The following is a 16,757-nucleotide window of genomic DNA, read 5'->3' on the forward strand; positions in this document are numbered from 1 at the left end:
AGATGGTGTTTGGGTTTCCTAGAAAAACTGTTTCTGTTAGCTAGCTCCCGCCTTTGTGTTGGAGGGTCTGTGAACCGCAGTACAGCTTCAGTATTATTCCTGGAGCTTTGTGTTTAGAGATAGTAACTGAATTTCTTCTTACAAAATTCCACCACAATTCTTCACAGACCTTGAAAGAACAAAACTCAACTTCATATGGAAAACAGAAAACCCAGAGTAGTTTCGACAATCCTGTACAAGAATGGGTCGTCCAGAGGCATCACCATACCTGACTTCAAACTCTACTATAGAGCTATAGTTACAAAAATAGCTTTCTATTGATATAAAAACACATACATGGACCAATGGAATTGAATCAAAGACCCTGACATTAATCCACACACCTATAAACACTTGTTTGTTTGTTTGTTTGTTTTTTATAAAGACACCAACATAGTACAGTGGAAAAAAGAAAGCATCTTTAACAAATGGAGCTTGCATAACTGGATGTCAACATGTATTAGATTACAAATAGATGCATAACTATCGCCATGTGCAAAACTCAAGTCCAAATGGATCAACAACCTCTACATAAATCCAGTTAAACTGAACCTGATAGAAGAGAAAGTGGAGAATAGCCTTGAACTCACTGGCACAGGAGACTACTCCCTAAATAAAACACCAGTATCACAGACACAGAGAACAACAGTCAATAAATGGGACTTTCTGAAATGGAAAATCTTCTGTAACGCAAAGAACATGGTAAATAAGACAGTACGACAGCTTACAGAATGGGTAAAGATCTTCAGGAACCCTACACCTGACAGAGGGCTGATCTCTAAAATATATAAAGAATATCAGAAAATGGGGGCTGGAGAGATGGCTCAGAGTTTAAGAGCAGTGCCTGCTCTTCCAAAGGTACTGAGTTCAATTCCCAGCAACCACATGGTGGCTCACAACCATCTGTAATGAGGTCTGGTGCCCTCTTCTGGCCAGCAGGCATACACACAGACAGAATATTGTATACATAATAAATAAATAAATATTAAAAAAAAGAATATCAGAAAGAACTAGATATCAAAATAGAAAATAATCCAATTGAAAAATCGTGTACAGAGCTAAACAGAATTCTCATTAGAAGAATCTCAAATGCCCGAAAAACATTTGAGGAATTGGTCAACATTCTTAATCATCAGGGAAATGCAAATCAAAATGACTCTGAGATACAATCTTATACCTGTCAGAATGACTAAGATCAAAAATACTGAGGACTTCTTATGCTGGAGAGGATATGAAGTCAGGAGAACACTCCTTCACTGGGAATGCAAACTTGCACAGCCACTTTGGAAATCAGTATGGCAGTTTTTCACAAAATTGGGAATCAATCTACCTCAACACCTGGCAATACCACTCCTGGGCATATATACCCAAAGGATACTCAATCATACTGTAAGGACTTTTGCTCAACAATGTTCATAGTAGCAATATTTAAAATAGTCAGAAACTGGAAACAACCTAGATGCCCCTCAACTGAAGCATGGATGGGTATAGGAGATACTTCTGTACATGCGTTGCTTTGATTGGTTAATGAATAAAGAAACTACCTTGGCCTTTTGATGGGGCAGAACTTAGGTAAACAGGGAAAACAGAACTGAATGCTGGGAGGATAAGGGCAGAGTCAGAGAAACGATGGATCCTCCACCTAAGATAGACACTGGGTAGAATCTCTGGTAAGCCACTGCCATGTGGCGATACACAGATTAATGGAGATCGGTTAAATTAATATGTAAGAGTTAGCCAATAAGAAGTTACAGCTAATGGCCAAGCAGTGTTTTATTTAATACAGTTTCTATGTGGTTATTTCAGGTGTAAGCTAGCTGAGCTGCTGGGACAAACAAGTGGGCCCCTCCTTCCTAAAAATGGATAAAGAAAATGTGGTATATTTGCACAATGGAGTATTACTTAGGTGTAAAATACTATGACATCATGAAATGGAACTAGACAGGCAAAAGGATGGAACTAGAAAAAAACATTCTTAGTGAGGTAACCCAGATTCAGATAGAGAAACAATGTACTCACTCGTAAGTGGATTTGTGACATAAAGCAAAGGATAACAGAGTACAATCCTCAGTTCCAGCGGTTAGGTAACAAGAAAGACCCTAATAGGTACACATGGATTTCCCTGGGAAGGGGAAGTAGACAAGTAAATCCTGGGTAAACTACAGGCAAGGGTATATGGTAACAGGGAAAGGATGGGTGATGAGAACGTGAGAGAAAGGGATGGTTGAGGGGGGAGAGGGTTGGAATGAGAGAGCAATGAAAGAGAGATCTTGATAGACAGAGCTACTATGGGGTAAGGGAGAAAGTTGGTGCTAGAGAAATTCCCAAGAATCCACAAAAATGACCTTAGCTAATACTTCCAGCTAATACCATTCAAGAGAATGCCCAAACTGGTCTTCCTCTCTAATCAGATTGGTGAATATGTCAACTATCATCATAGAGCCTTCATCCAGTAGGAACTAGACCCAGGCTTCTACAACCAAGCACCAAGCCAAGCTCCAGGAATCTAATCAAAGAGAAAAAGGAGGGAATATATGAACAAGGGAGGTCAAGATCATAATGGAGAAATCTAAAGAGACAGCAGAACCAAGCTTGTGGATACTCAAGAACTCTAGACTGACAGCTGTGGAACCTCCCTGGGACCAAACTAGGCTCTCCATTGTGGGAGACAGTGGTGAAACTTAGAGGGGCCCCTGGCAGTAGGAGGACCAGGATCAGTCCCTGGTGAGTGAGCTAGCTTCTTGGAGCCCATTCTCTATGGTGGGATGCCATGCTCAGCCTTAATGCAGAGGGGAGGGGCTTGGTCTTGCCCCAACTCAATATAGCAGACTCCGTTGACTCCCATTGGGAGCCCTTACCCATTGGGAGGAATGCTGGGGAGTGGTGAGGGGTGGAAGGAGGGGTGCAACAGAAAACTATGGTTGAATGTAAACTGAAATTTAAAAAATAAATTAAAAAAAATCACTTCTTTACTCTTAACTTCTTATCCACCATTGAAATTTGAAAATCTTAAATACATGCTTGTATTCTATTGACATTCACAGAGATGAGTTTAAATTCTCTGTTATCTTAGAAACTCAAATCCACTTTATTTCTTTCAGTTCTCTTTTAAAAGCCAATTGTTGGCCGGGCGGTGGTGGCGCACGCCTTTAATCCCAGCACTCGGGAGGCAGAGGCAGGCGGATCTCTGTGAGTTCGAGACCAGCCTGGTCTACAAGAGCTAGTTCCAGGACAGGCTCCAAAACCACAGAGAAACCCTGTCTCGAAAAACCAAAAAAAAAAAAAAAAAAAGCCAATTGTTTTCTATTTCCCATTATTCTAAATTTTAAAAAAATTTAATGAAGAATGATTTATTTTGATTTGTGATATAAAAGGGTTCTGTCCATCTTGACAGAGAAGGATTGGTGGATTCTATGACAGCAGAAGCATGTGACTGGACCTCCTCACTTCCCAGGGAATCAGGAAGCAAAGAGTAGGGATTGTGGGACTCATCTGTTTCTTTTCTTTATCTACAAGATTTTTAAAAAGTATTTATGTCTATGTAGGGGTATGAGCATGCCAGTGTGGTGTCCACAGAGGCCAGCAGAGGGCACTGTATTCCCTGGAATTGGAACTACAGTTAGTTGTCAGTCATCTGATATGGGATCAGAGAACAGATCTCTATTCCTCTAGAAGGGCAGTATTTGTTTGTAATTGCCAATCTGTCTCTCCATCCCCACTCCAATTTTTAATATACCTTTAATGCGCTTTCTTTATTTAGTCTAGCTTCTTGAAATTTTATCACATTAGTTGTGTCTTTCATTTAAATATTTTTACTCTCTTCTGCTGTTGGATTACTCTGCTAACCATTTATTGTTAAAAGATAGTTACTACCTTTGTTTTAAATTCTTTTATTTTACATCTTGTACTTTGCATTGGATGCCCTTCCCCTGCCTTCTTCTCTCTGTTTCATTGCCCTCATTCCTGTCTCAAAGCCTCCATGTGATGTGTTCCCACTTTCACTTTATGTCGCATGTGCTCTGGTACATCCCTGCCCCTCTCTTTTATATCACATGTGCTCTGGTACCTCCCTTCCCCTCTCTTTTATATCATATGTGTTCTGGAACACTCGCTCTCCCTACTCTCTTTTAATGCCTCTTTTCTGTCTTTTCCTGATCCTGACTCTATTTCTAGTTCCCTGACATCTACACACATTCATATAATTACACATTTGTAAAGCTAAGATTTACAAATGAGAAACGGGAGAGAACATGCAATGTTTGCCATTCTGAACCTGGATTTTCTTACTTAATATTTTCTAGTTCCATCCATTTCCCTGCAAATTGCATAATATCATTTTGTTCTTTAATAAGGCATTTTTTTTGTTGGGTGCATGGCAGCCTGGGCACAACATTATGGGGCCCAGGCCCTGTCGAACCCAGGGAAGCCTGTCCACACATGGGGCCCAGGCCGCATAGCTGCCATGGCAGGTAGTACCTGGTTCCAGGAAAAGCCATAACATGACACCACCCAGGAGCAGAGCATCCAAAAAAAATTCGTAACACTCCAACCATTGTAGATGGATTGTGTTTCGCCAGGACACACCTGGACAAATGTCAGCCAATCAGGGGTCCTGAGCCTTAGAAATCCTTCTCTACCTTTGCTACTATAAAAACCCAACCCCAACTAAATTCGGGGCTCTCTGATCACTCCAATATATTGGACACTTGGAGAGTTGGAATTTGCAAACTTGTGTAAGAATAAAAGCTCTTTGCTTTTACATACAGGACTCAGGGTCCTAGTTGGTTTGGGGGGGGACATGTGATCTGGGCATAACAATATTAATTAAAATATAACTGCATCACTTCCCTCTTTCCCTGTTTTCCCCTCCAGCAAATCATGTGTCTCCTTCCTCCAACTTCTCCCATGCTCCCCATCTCTCAAATTAACAGCCTCTTTTTCTTTGAGATTTTTTTTTTTTACATATTTTTGGATATATAGTCACAAATCTACAAATACAATCCACTGAGTCCATCCTTTGCTGTTTGTGTGTATGTGGATTTGGGATGAACACTAAGTAACCACTTAGGTAGCTCATCCTTAGGACAGGCTTGTCCTTTAATTTTTTCTTTTAATGACTGAATAAAATTCATTGTATGTACCACATCCTCATTATTCATTCATCATTGTTGGACATCTAGGTGGAGTCTATTTCCTTGTTCTTGTGAAGAAAAAACATGTTTGTTCGCAGCAAACATGGATGATTTGTAATAAGATTAAAGTACTTTGGGTATCTGCTCATTTTAACTGCTTACGTCTTATTTTTAATCATTCTTGATTTTTACCCATTCTACCAACTTTGGGATATCTCATTTATTAATTGTATTATATATTCTAGCAATGCCTCAAACCTTTATTTTACAATAAAATGCAGGCTCCATACCCCTACCCCATTTCTACTTCTTACATTGGTGATGTCTCATTTTGATAGCTTACTCATGCTTTCACATTATTATTTTAATTTCCCTTCGAATTTTATTCTCTCAGGTTTATAAATTTTATGTCAGGGATAGGAAGTGTGGCTGCCGGAGAGGCTTATAGGCATTTAGTGCCTTTTCTGTAGCAGAGAACTCTTCTTTTCCCCCTCAGGGTACCACTGTGACTCTTAAAGATTTTTTTCATCCTTTAAAATTCCCTTTAGACCCACAGACAGAAAAAGAGATAAGCAGGAAACAAACTAACCCAGCACAGAAGCCTCTGGAATATTGTGTATTCTCACTTAGTTTTTCCGTGCTGTTTATAAATCTGCGATGTATTGTAATATTGCAGTTTCTGACTTGAACAATTGATAGCTGGAAAGCCACATAAAGTGACAAAGATCATGTCTAAACCGTACTAACCGTACTCAGCCCCTCTCTTGGGCTTTTCAGCCTTACACCTTGCAACCAAACATGTTTTTGTTGGGCCAGAGATAGAGTTACCAGATAGAAGACAAAGCTGAGAGGCAGTGTGTGGGAAAAGTTCCTTCCTTCCAGTGCTCTCTTTAGTTAGCAATGCTCCTGCAATTCTGAGATTAATCGAGCAATTGCAAGTAAAATTCAGATGAGGGAGAAGCAGCATTAGTAATCAAAGTACATTTTTAAAAGTAAAGAAATCATAAAAGACCACTGTTGAATAATATTTTTATTCTCAATTTAATTTTGCAACTGGGCGACAGGGAGAGGAAGAGAGAGAGAGAGAGAGAGAGAGAGAGAGAGAGAGAGAGAGAGAGAGAAATTCACAAGAACAATTCTCCCAGATCTATCTTTCTAAGAAGTCCCTGCTAGATCAAACAACTCTGTGATGTCAGCTCTCAGCTGCCAGATAAGCAGATCTGGAGGAACCCACGGGGCATCTCTATGACATAATGATAGCTGTAGAGACAGAGATGTGAAAAGTAAAAACAGGACTGGCCTCTCTTGGGACCTTGGCTGCTTAGGATTTGCATCTGTCATCAAGGAGATGCAGAAATGCATTCTCCTCACCAGCAGAGAAAGGGAAGGCATACCTCATAGTTGCTGTGCCTCTCAATTGTGTTGAAGGGCTCAGAGCGGCTGCAGGCAGCTGCAGACAATCTCGTCCTCTGACTCCTAAAGAAGAGCTACAGACCCTTATATATCACCAGCAGCTGGTTTCTTTTCTTGTTTCTCTGCAGCTGGCCCCACAGAAGAGAAATCGAAACCAGAAAGTAAAACAAATGTCACTTTTAATCCACAAATGAGTTGAAAGAGAGAAAAAAAAAAAACCCAAAAAAAAACAAAGAAGAAAGAAAAGAAAGAGAAAGAAAGAAAGAGAAAAAAAGAGAGAAAGAAAAAGCCAAGCCTTTCAGGGACCAGCTTTGTGCTGTGAGTCAGAAAGTATTGATGTCTTAGATTTGCAACAGAGAGGGTAATCAACCTGGAGAAGGAAACCTTTAACACAGCATCCAGCCTCATTATTGCCTCATTCTCCTCACCCCTATGACCCACAGGCCACTGTAGGGAGCAGTTTCTGTTCCCCAGGAGCAAGGATTTTTCTCTGCTTCATTCACTAAGCTCCTTTCCTTCAAGGATAAGAGCACACTCCGTGGCCTGGCGGAGACTTGAAATGCAGATGTTGGATGAATGGACGCACATTCTGATAGCCACCTACCTGCATTTCTAGGTTGTGGCTCCCTGAGGGAAGAGACCCCCTGCCTCTAGAGGCTTTAGTTTCTCCTCTTCTGAACTGGAAACAATACTGCTACCAGATCACCATGGTGATGGGAGGATGAAGTGGGTGAATGAGTGAAATGTTCCAGAATCATGTTTGGCACCTAGTAACTAGTGTAATTAGTAACCAAAATCATTAACCAGAATCCAAAAGGGGCAAACTTTGAATATTTGCTTTTCCAGAGACTAAAATGGTTTGAGATTCCTTGATCTGTCATGATCACTAACAATATGGAGGCAAATCATGTTTAGGGCACTCTATGTACCCCTGTCTCCCTTGGGACCCGCCTTCTGGGGCAGCATGTGCAAACCCAGGTGTTCAGCAGCTCTCATCTGTGATGAAAGAGAAATGTGCTGGCCTTGCCTTTTCCTTATTTATGCTTGTGTTCGTTAATCTTGGCCATCTGCTAGTCTTGGTAAAGCACAGGTCTGCCTCTGTCCGTGGAAGTGTTTCCAGAGACACTGGCAAATGAGAAAGCAAACAAGACGGAGAAGGCCTAACCTGAATGTCAGTAAACACGGCAGAAGAGGAGAAGCTGGCATGAGCACCCATGATGAACCCTACTTGGCCACTTGAATGTTTGTAACGTACCCTCTCCCAAGAACATTCCACGAAGACTCACATGAAGACTTTTGTTTTTGAAACTTTGAACACTGACTTCCACCAGGAATGATCCAAGTGCCTTCCAGGCCTCAGTCCTTGAATGGGGTGTCATCATTGGTCCCTTTTTTTCTCAGGCATTCAGCAACTTGGCCTGAGCAGCCATTGGCTTTCTGGGCTCTCTACAGAAAGATACTCTGGGACTATACGAGCTCTGAATATGCATGGCCATCTAATACATCCCATAGTATAAACCCTTTACTACTCTTGAAAACAGATAGCTGAGGATAGTGAGATTAGAAGAGCAGAAAATAATGTCAACAGCCAGGTTAAGAAGGATGAGTAGCGTCAGGAGGAAAGCCTGTCAGCTGGAAGGGGCAAGAGAAGAAGAGAAGAAAAGGGCTAGGATGAGCACATGGACTCTGAAATATATATATATCAGGGACTGTGATAGTGATGGAGCTTAGAGACCAGCATGAGCTTTGATACGCTGATGGTGCCATTGATAGCCATATGTCCCTTCTGCCAGGTGAGGGAAATGACTGCTTTTGGCAGATAGGAACTGGTTTCACAAGTTCCTGAGGAATTTCTTTTATCTAGCTACCAGAAATCCTCCTATAATCTAGGTTAAGCTCATTTCTTGATAGATGATGTTCCTCTTGAATCTTAGGGAATTGGAGCTTCCTTTGGACCTAACACCAATGTACCTAAGTTTGAAACAGACTTTTAATTATAAGTGACTGAGATTAGATGAGGTAGTGACCTGAAAGGGAAAACTGTAATCAGAAAAGTCATCACAACAAACACGACAAGAACCATTTGTATAGTTAAAAAGCTGTACTGGTTAAGAAAATTATAATGTGAATAAGAAATTTAAAATCTAACAACACATAATAATCAAGGAAATGCCCATTGTGTGAACAATATTTTAGTGCTACTTAAAACTGTGTAGTGACACGTTTTCTAAAAACTCAGTGATATCAAGGATGTAGCAAATGAGGGACTTTCACAAGACTGTGTCTGAAGGATTTGTGATATAGACCTTGTGGTGATACAGGGTAGGGGCTTTTAGCATGAAAATGGAATCTTAGGAATGTGTAGATCAAATATTCAGTCAAAGGTTTTCTCTCTCTCTCTCTCTCTCTCTCTCTCTCTCTCTCTCTGTGTGTGTGTGTGTGTGTGTGTGTATGTGTGGCTTGTGTTTAATGTGACATGATCCTTTTTTTTAGGAACTCCCTATGTAATGCAAGTTAAATTGGTTTTTTTTTATTTATTTATTAAAGATTTCTGTCTCTTCCCAGCCACCGCCTCCCATTTCCCTCCCCCTCCCCTAATTAAGTCCCCCCCCCCCTCAGCCCGAAAAGCAATCAGGGTTCCCTGTCCTGTGGGAAGTCCAAGGAACCCCCCACCTCCATCCAGGTCTAGTAAGTTGAGCATCCAAACTGCCTAGGCTCCCACAAAGCCAGTACGTGCAGTAGGATCAGAAACCCAGTGCCATTGTTCTTGAGTTCTCGGTAGTCCTCATTGTCCGTTATGTTCAGAGAGTCCGGTTTTATCCCAGGCTTTTCCAGACCCAGGCCAGCTGGTCTTGGTGAGTTCCCAGTAGAACATCCCCATTGTCTCAGTGTGTGGGTGCACCCCTCATGGTCCTGAGTTCCTTTGAACTCATGATCCTTTCCTTAATACCTGGAGATCTGGGATCACAAGCATGCACCATCATGACCAGCTTGTACTGGTTTTCTGTTGTCTCAACATGACTAGAAAATGGTTTCCAGTTATTCAAGAAAACATTAATCTTGGAGTAATCTAGTATGTGTGTACATGTGTATGTGCTTGTGTGAGTGCATGCATGTGTGTGCATCTATGCATATATGTACATATGTGTATGTTGGGAAAAGCTCTGTGTTAGGAAATCAATATATAATAGCTAAAATTTAAAAGAATAGGTGAAGTAATAAGGGCGGTGGCGGGGCTGCGTCCCCAACACCCCAGCCGCCTGCCCAGCTAGCTTATGCCCCAAAATAATTACACAGACACTGTATTCTTTTAAGCACTGCTTGGCCCTTTAGCTCTAGCACTTACAGGCTAATTCTCACATCCCGATCAACCCATCTCTAATAATCTGTGAGAACCGGTCTTACCGGGAAGATTCTAGCCTAGTCCATCCTGGGTCGGAGCTTCATGCCGGGAGCGGGGCATGGCGTCTCTCTCGGGCGTCTGCTCCCTAGAGGAGCAGAGCTGTGGAGTCTCTGAGCTCACTTCCTCTTCCTCCCAGCGTTCTGTTCTGTTTACTCCTCCCACCTATCCTCTAACCAATAAAATGGGCCAGGGCAGTGCCTTTATTAGCCAATGACCTTCCTCCATCAAATAGGGGTCACTAATATGCTCACATTATGTAATGGCATAAGGAACAGAAGAGTCACTGAGTGAGTTTTTCACTGAATGGAGACTGGAGAGTAGAGAACAGGGTCAGATGGAGCAGGTAGGTCTGTTATCCCAGCTACTCTGAAGCTGAGTATTTTTAGTAATTAAATAATGCAAAAATTGAATTAGCTACAAAATAAATATGGGCTGGAAAAGGAGAAAAGAAGTAAGAAATAAAGGAAGAAGAAAAAAGAGGAGAAAAGAAGACAGGAGGTGGATGGAAAAAAAGGGAAAAATGGGCAAAGCAAATGGAAAGAGACAAACCGTGGTATGTTCAGATACAACAACTGTCAGGTCCAAAGAGAAAATCCCCAAGCACCCCAACAGGGCAGGCTCCCTGACCTGGTCCAAGATGACAGTCTTGACTCAGCTGGAGCTAGACTATTGCTGGCTGAGAGATAAAAGCTCACAGGCAGCATTCCACTGAAACCTCTGAATAGGGTTTTCTGTTACCAAAAGGACCCACTTTCATTATTGGCTTATTTCATTCCCTTTTACTCTGGAAAATGAACATCTGACTCTGTTGCCATATAGCTGTGGTTATACATCAAAGCAAGTATCAACCTCCAGGCTCCTCTGGTCCCTAGTAGCATGTCCCTGTTGTTAACTATCAAAGCCTCAAGCACCCTGGCCCTTCTCACCCCTTCCACTCTGCTAGTTCCCCAGCTGATCCAGATCACAGCTCATTTCAACGTAGTTCTTGAAGTTCTGGATAGAGCAATAAGATAAGAAAAGGAGATCAAGAGGAATCAAATTGGAAAGGACAAGGTTAAACTTCAGCTATTTGAAGATGATATGATAGTATAAATAAGTGACCCCAAAAACTCTACCAGGGAACTCCTACAGTGATAAATCCTTCAGTAATGTGGCAGAATACAAGATCAACTCAAAAAAGTCAGTAGCCTTTCTGTATATAAATGATAAAAAAGCTGAGAAAGAAATTAGAGAAGCACCACCCTTCACAATAGCCACAAATAACACAAAGTATCTTGGGTTGACACTAACCAAAGAAGTGAAAGACCTGTTCAACAAGAATTTTAAGTCTTTGAAGAAAGAAATTGAAGAAGATATCAGAAATGGAAAGATCTTTGAAGCTCTTGGATAGGTAGGATTAGCATAATAAACATGGCAATCTGTAGATTCAATGCAGTCCCCATCAAAATCCCAACACAATTCTTCACAGACCTTAAAAGAACAATACTCAACTTCATATGGAAAAACAAACAAGCAAGGATAGCCAAAACAGTTGCGTACAATAAAGAAACTTCTGGAGGCTGATCACCATCTCTGACATCAAGGTCCATTATATAGCTACAGTAATGAAAACAGCCTGGTATTGGCATAAAACAGACACGTTGACCAATAGAATCAAGTCGAAGACCCACATATTAATCCATACACCTATGAATACCTGATTTTTGATAAAAAAAAAAAAAAAAAAGCTAAAATTGGGGAAGAAAAGCATCTTCAACAAATGGTGCTGGCATAACTGGATATCAACATGTAGATGATTGCAAATAGATTCATATCTATCTCCATGCACAAAACTCAAATCCAAATGGATTAAAGACCTCAATTTAAATCCGACCATAATGAACCTGATAGAAGAGAAAGTGGGAAGTAGAAGTCAATGCATGGGCACAGGAGACTACTTCCTAAATATAAGACCAGTTGTACAACACTGAGAGCAAAAATAAATAAATGAAACTGAAACTGAAAAACTTCTGTAAAGCAAATGACATCGTCAATAAGGCAAAAAGGCAGCCTAGTGAATAGGAAAAGATCTTCATCAACCCCACATCAGACAGAGGATTGATCTCCAAAATATATAAAGAACTCAAGAGATTAGACATCAAAATACCTAATAATCCAAAGGGGGAAAAAGGGATATAGATCTAAACAGAGAATTCTCAACAGAGGAATCCCAAATGACTGAAAGGAAATGTTCAACATCCTTAGCCATCAGGGATATGCAAATCAAAACTATTATTTGATATCATCTTACACTTGTCAGAATGGCTAAGATGAAAAGCACCAATGGTAGCTTATGCTGGAGAGGATGTGGAGTATGGGAGCCATTATGGGGCTAGTCAAAAAAAACTTGGCACTAGAGAAATTCCCAGGAATCCATAAGGATGATACCAGCTAAGACCCTAAACAACAGTGGAGAGGGTATCCGAACTGGCTTTGCCCTGTAGCAAGATTGATGAGTATCTTAAATATCACCATAGAACCTTCATCCAACAACTGATGGAAACAGAGACAGAGAGTCACAGCAGAGCACTGGGTTGAGCCCCCAATGTCCAGTTGAAGAGTGAGAGGAGTGAGAATATGAGCAAATGTAGCTGCGTAAATGAATGCAGGCAGATTGTAAAGAATATATACAGCTTTAATGAAGAAATAGACTTACAGTACCACGGTTCCTGCGGAGAACAGGAAGCAGAAGGGGCGTGCGGCTCCCACATGCCCGGTTTATAAGTAAACATTCGCCCAAGGCAAGCCTGCCCCCTAAGGGGCTGGCTTAACCCTACATCTCCCCCTTTTGTTTAAATAAGACAGAACTAAACCAAATACAACTATAAACAATAATAACAAATAATAAATATAACAAACAATATTGAGAACAAAAGTTTTGCTAGACATTCTCTCTCAAGGAGTCTAAATAATGTAGAGAGTAACTACAATTATACAATCTTCAACTCCGTCAAAGATCTGAGAAGGGAATAAATATTACTTAACAAATGAGAGCTATCCAAAATGTGCAACAAATGACAGAGACAACTGACTACCTGGGCAATCACCCAAAGTCTCGTTTGCAATGTTGAGTCAACCAACTTTGGCTAAGGCCTAACATAACTGACATACCATTAATAAATGCAAGGAACTTTCTTAGAATTATCCTACCCTGTCTTGACAAGATAAGACAATCCTGTTTCATATCTTTGTCAGTAGTTGAGGTATGGGCTTTTCTTAACCCAAAGGCCAGTTCTGCCAAGAAGAAAAGCTCCCAGTGGAGTGTCTTTGGTGTTCAACGTTCTCTCGGGAGTAGAGTGGCATTGCCAGGAGTAATTGTGTCTCATTGGCACAGAATTCTAGATTAGATTAAAGGCCATTTTCTACAGCTCTTCGAAGAGGCCGAAGATTATACTATCTATACTAAATATAATCTCTATGTATCTAAAAGACCTGATTAACCTAAAAATAAATATGACAAACATATAATTCTCAATACCTATCTAACTTGAAGACAAAGAGAATAAACAACTGTGCAATATATGAAGACAATGATCTTCACCTGTAAACAATGTCATTACATATCAAATGCATCAGAGGTAGAAATGTACATTGTGATATGGTAGATGTATCAATACAATATAAGCATACTCTTATACAAAAATAGAGGTAGGAACACTCAACATTCAATATTCAATATATTAATATACAAGAAACAGTACCAATATAATTTTCTAAAAACAGTAAATCACAAATACCAATCATCCCATCAAACCAGTTAATCCCCCCCTTTTATTTTTATTTTATTTTATTTTATTTTGAAAATACTGGACGCAGACGCAGGTTAAGATCTTCCCTGGTAAGACACCTCGTGGTGTTACAGGGATATTAGAAATGGGTTAGATCGATATGTAAGAGCTAGCCAATAAGAGGCTGGAACTAATGGGCCAGCCAGTGTTTAAAAGAATACAGTTTCCGTGTAATTATTTTGGGGCATAAGCTAGCCATGCGGGTGTCTGGGTGCCGGGGACACAGCCTAGCTGCTCCTATTACAACAAGCAAAGAGGTCAGGACTGTTAAGTTGGGAGCTTAGACCCCAGCCCCTGGCATCCATCCCACCCTCCCTAACCTGGGAGTTGTTTTGGTTTGGACTCCAAATCCCAGAATGCCAGGTCCTGACTCCTCCCTGGAGGAGGCTAGGACCATTTTCACAGGGTATTTAAGTGTGCTCCCAGAGGAGAAACACGTGTTTTTGGAGTCTGCATGGGCTCCCTGTTGTCCTGTCTCCCGGCCATGTACCTGGCCACTCGAGAGACCTTCTGGCTTAACAAAATGATGGGCATTTTGATTTGGTTTGATTTGACCTAATTGGATTTCTTGCACTGGCAGAGCTGTCTTTCTTATTATTTTTTTACTTAACAAAGACCATGATGGGGATAGCCACTGAAGCAGCTTACCTAAGCTAATGGGAGTTCACCAACTCTGGTCCAACAGGGAAGGAACCAGCATAGTACCAAACTAGGCCCTTGGAATGTGGATGACAGTTGTATGGCTGGGGTAGATTGTGGGGCCACTGGCAGTGGCACTAAGATTTATCCATACCACTTGTACTGGTTTTTTTGCAACCCATTCTATTTGGAGGGATACCTTGCTCAGCCTAGATATAGTAGGGAGGGCCTTTGTTCTTCCTCAAAATGATGTGTCTTACCCTCTCTGAGAAGTGGATGAAAGGTGGAGTTGGGGTGAAAGGTAAAGGGAATGGGAGGAGAGGAGGGAGTAGGAACAGAGACTAGTATGTAAAATGAAAAAAGATATTTTTTAAATAAAATAAAGATTTAAAAAGCAATCTCCCATTTTATATTTTATAACATATTTTATATATTTTGTATTTTAATTTCATATATAATTATTTTGTTTGTAAAATAAATATTTATAGAAATGTAAACTTATTGTGACTCATTTAAATATCATTGAAAAATTTAAGTATGAATATTTATGTTAGTATACAGAAGTTAAATATTATAAGTATACATTTTATATATAAAATACGATCATCATATGTTAAATAATATATTAGACATTTCATATGTGCATATAGTATATATTTCATATACTTCTGTTATGTTTTTATTCTAGATTAAAAGTATTATTTTTGAAAGTTCCTCATATTTTATGAGATTTCTTGGTTTTCCAAAGCATAAAGAATTACTTGAAAGGATTACTACTCTGTAATTGTGCACTTTGGGCTATTATCAAGTCTTCAAGCTCAGAAGTAAAATAGACCTACTTCTGTGTGTCCTTGTTCTCTCTGCCTCTGCTTCCTGTCACTCTTATTGTATGGATGACTTCAGATTCAAAGGAGAAAGCAGAGGGTAGTGACTGGCAAATTGCAAGCTTGTGAGTAGGGTGTCCCTCAGTGGTCCCTGAGGCCTAGACCTGATCTGCAAGCTTGTTTACAAATCTTCAGGGAGACAGCTAAACTTACCATCAGGGCAGGTCAGCTATGCAAAAGACAAATCTTGTGACTTCTTTTTCAGTTTAAGACTGTCAGTCAGAACCGAGAAACCGAAACCAACCTTGTGAATATTTCCTGAAGGAAAGTCATTTCAGGCAAGAATCCTTCTCTCAGGCTCTAACATGACCCCTGGCTGCTCTCACTGTGGCCCTTCCTCCACTTTAAGTATCATTTTCACCCACAAAGGAAAAGGAAACTTAACAGCCAGGATTGTGAAAAAGGGTCTTACTTAGCATGGCAACATAGCATCTCTTGCACTTCATACTTCTCCCCCCCCCCCCCCCCAGGCCTCATACACAATGCTTCCAAATCACCTCCCTAGTTTAGCTGTGAGGCTGAAAATCTCCAGGACACAGACAAGGGAAACACACCCTCCACACTCATCCCCTACTGAGGATGGGGCGGAAGGTTTGAGAACCACCGCAAACTGAAGTACAAATAAAAACAGGAAGCACTTACTAATCTTGTGAAAGAAAATGATGTAATTAAGGCCAAATATTTCTAGGGGGCAGTTGGGAGATAAGGACAAGATGAACTTTTACCCACGAAAGGTCAGACCACAAACCAACAGATGTGTGTAAACAAAGAAAGTCAGTGTTCTCAGGCCTTCCATATCTTTCACCCAGGAATAGCATCATAACTGATTGGTGTAGGGTGTACATTGTCCTCCAAAGCCTTGGTATTGAAGTTTGACTTCCAACTGGGGAAGCTAATCCTTAAAAGTGTAAGCGAGGGCGCAGTGATAACATCAAACTGAACTCTCTTCAGTGAGAAAGAACAGTGAATTCAAACTGCCAAAGCGATCTCAGGGGTCGCATGTGAGGGGTAGCAGGAGAATCAAGAGCAGGCAAACAACAACTACAACAAAACCACAAATGTTGGTTATAAAGAGAAACCGATAAGGGGGATGGGTCTGGGGAGGGCTGGGAAGCCCGCTGGCCTGGAACAGCCGAAAAATTGCAATAGTGGGGAAGGGGACTAGAAGAACCCTGTTTTTGGTGTCCATCACACGTATGTCAATGGGAATCCAGATGCCTCATCAGCCTGAGGCAAAGGGAAACAGGGAAGTGGATCTTCCTGGCAGAAAGAAACACTCTTCATGGGTCTCTGTGAGCAACTCTAATCTAGCCATCAGCAGTCCTTGTTTCCTTCTCTCCCTGCCAGAGGGTAGTGTTTGGGTTCACCCCAGCCCCTGGTATCCATAGACCCAAAGAGTATGGAATGTTTGGGTAGAAAG

The sequence above is a fragment of the Microtus oregoni genome, unplaced genomic scaffold, assembly GCF_018167655.1.
Source record: "Microtus oregoni isolate MIOR12 unplaced genomic scaffold, Mior012 000012F_ref0000307, whole genome shotgun sequence".
NCBI lineage: Eukaryota > Metazoa > Chordata > Mammalia > Rodentia > Cricetidae > Microtus > Microtus oregoni.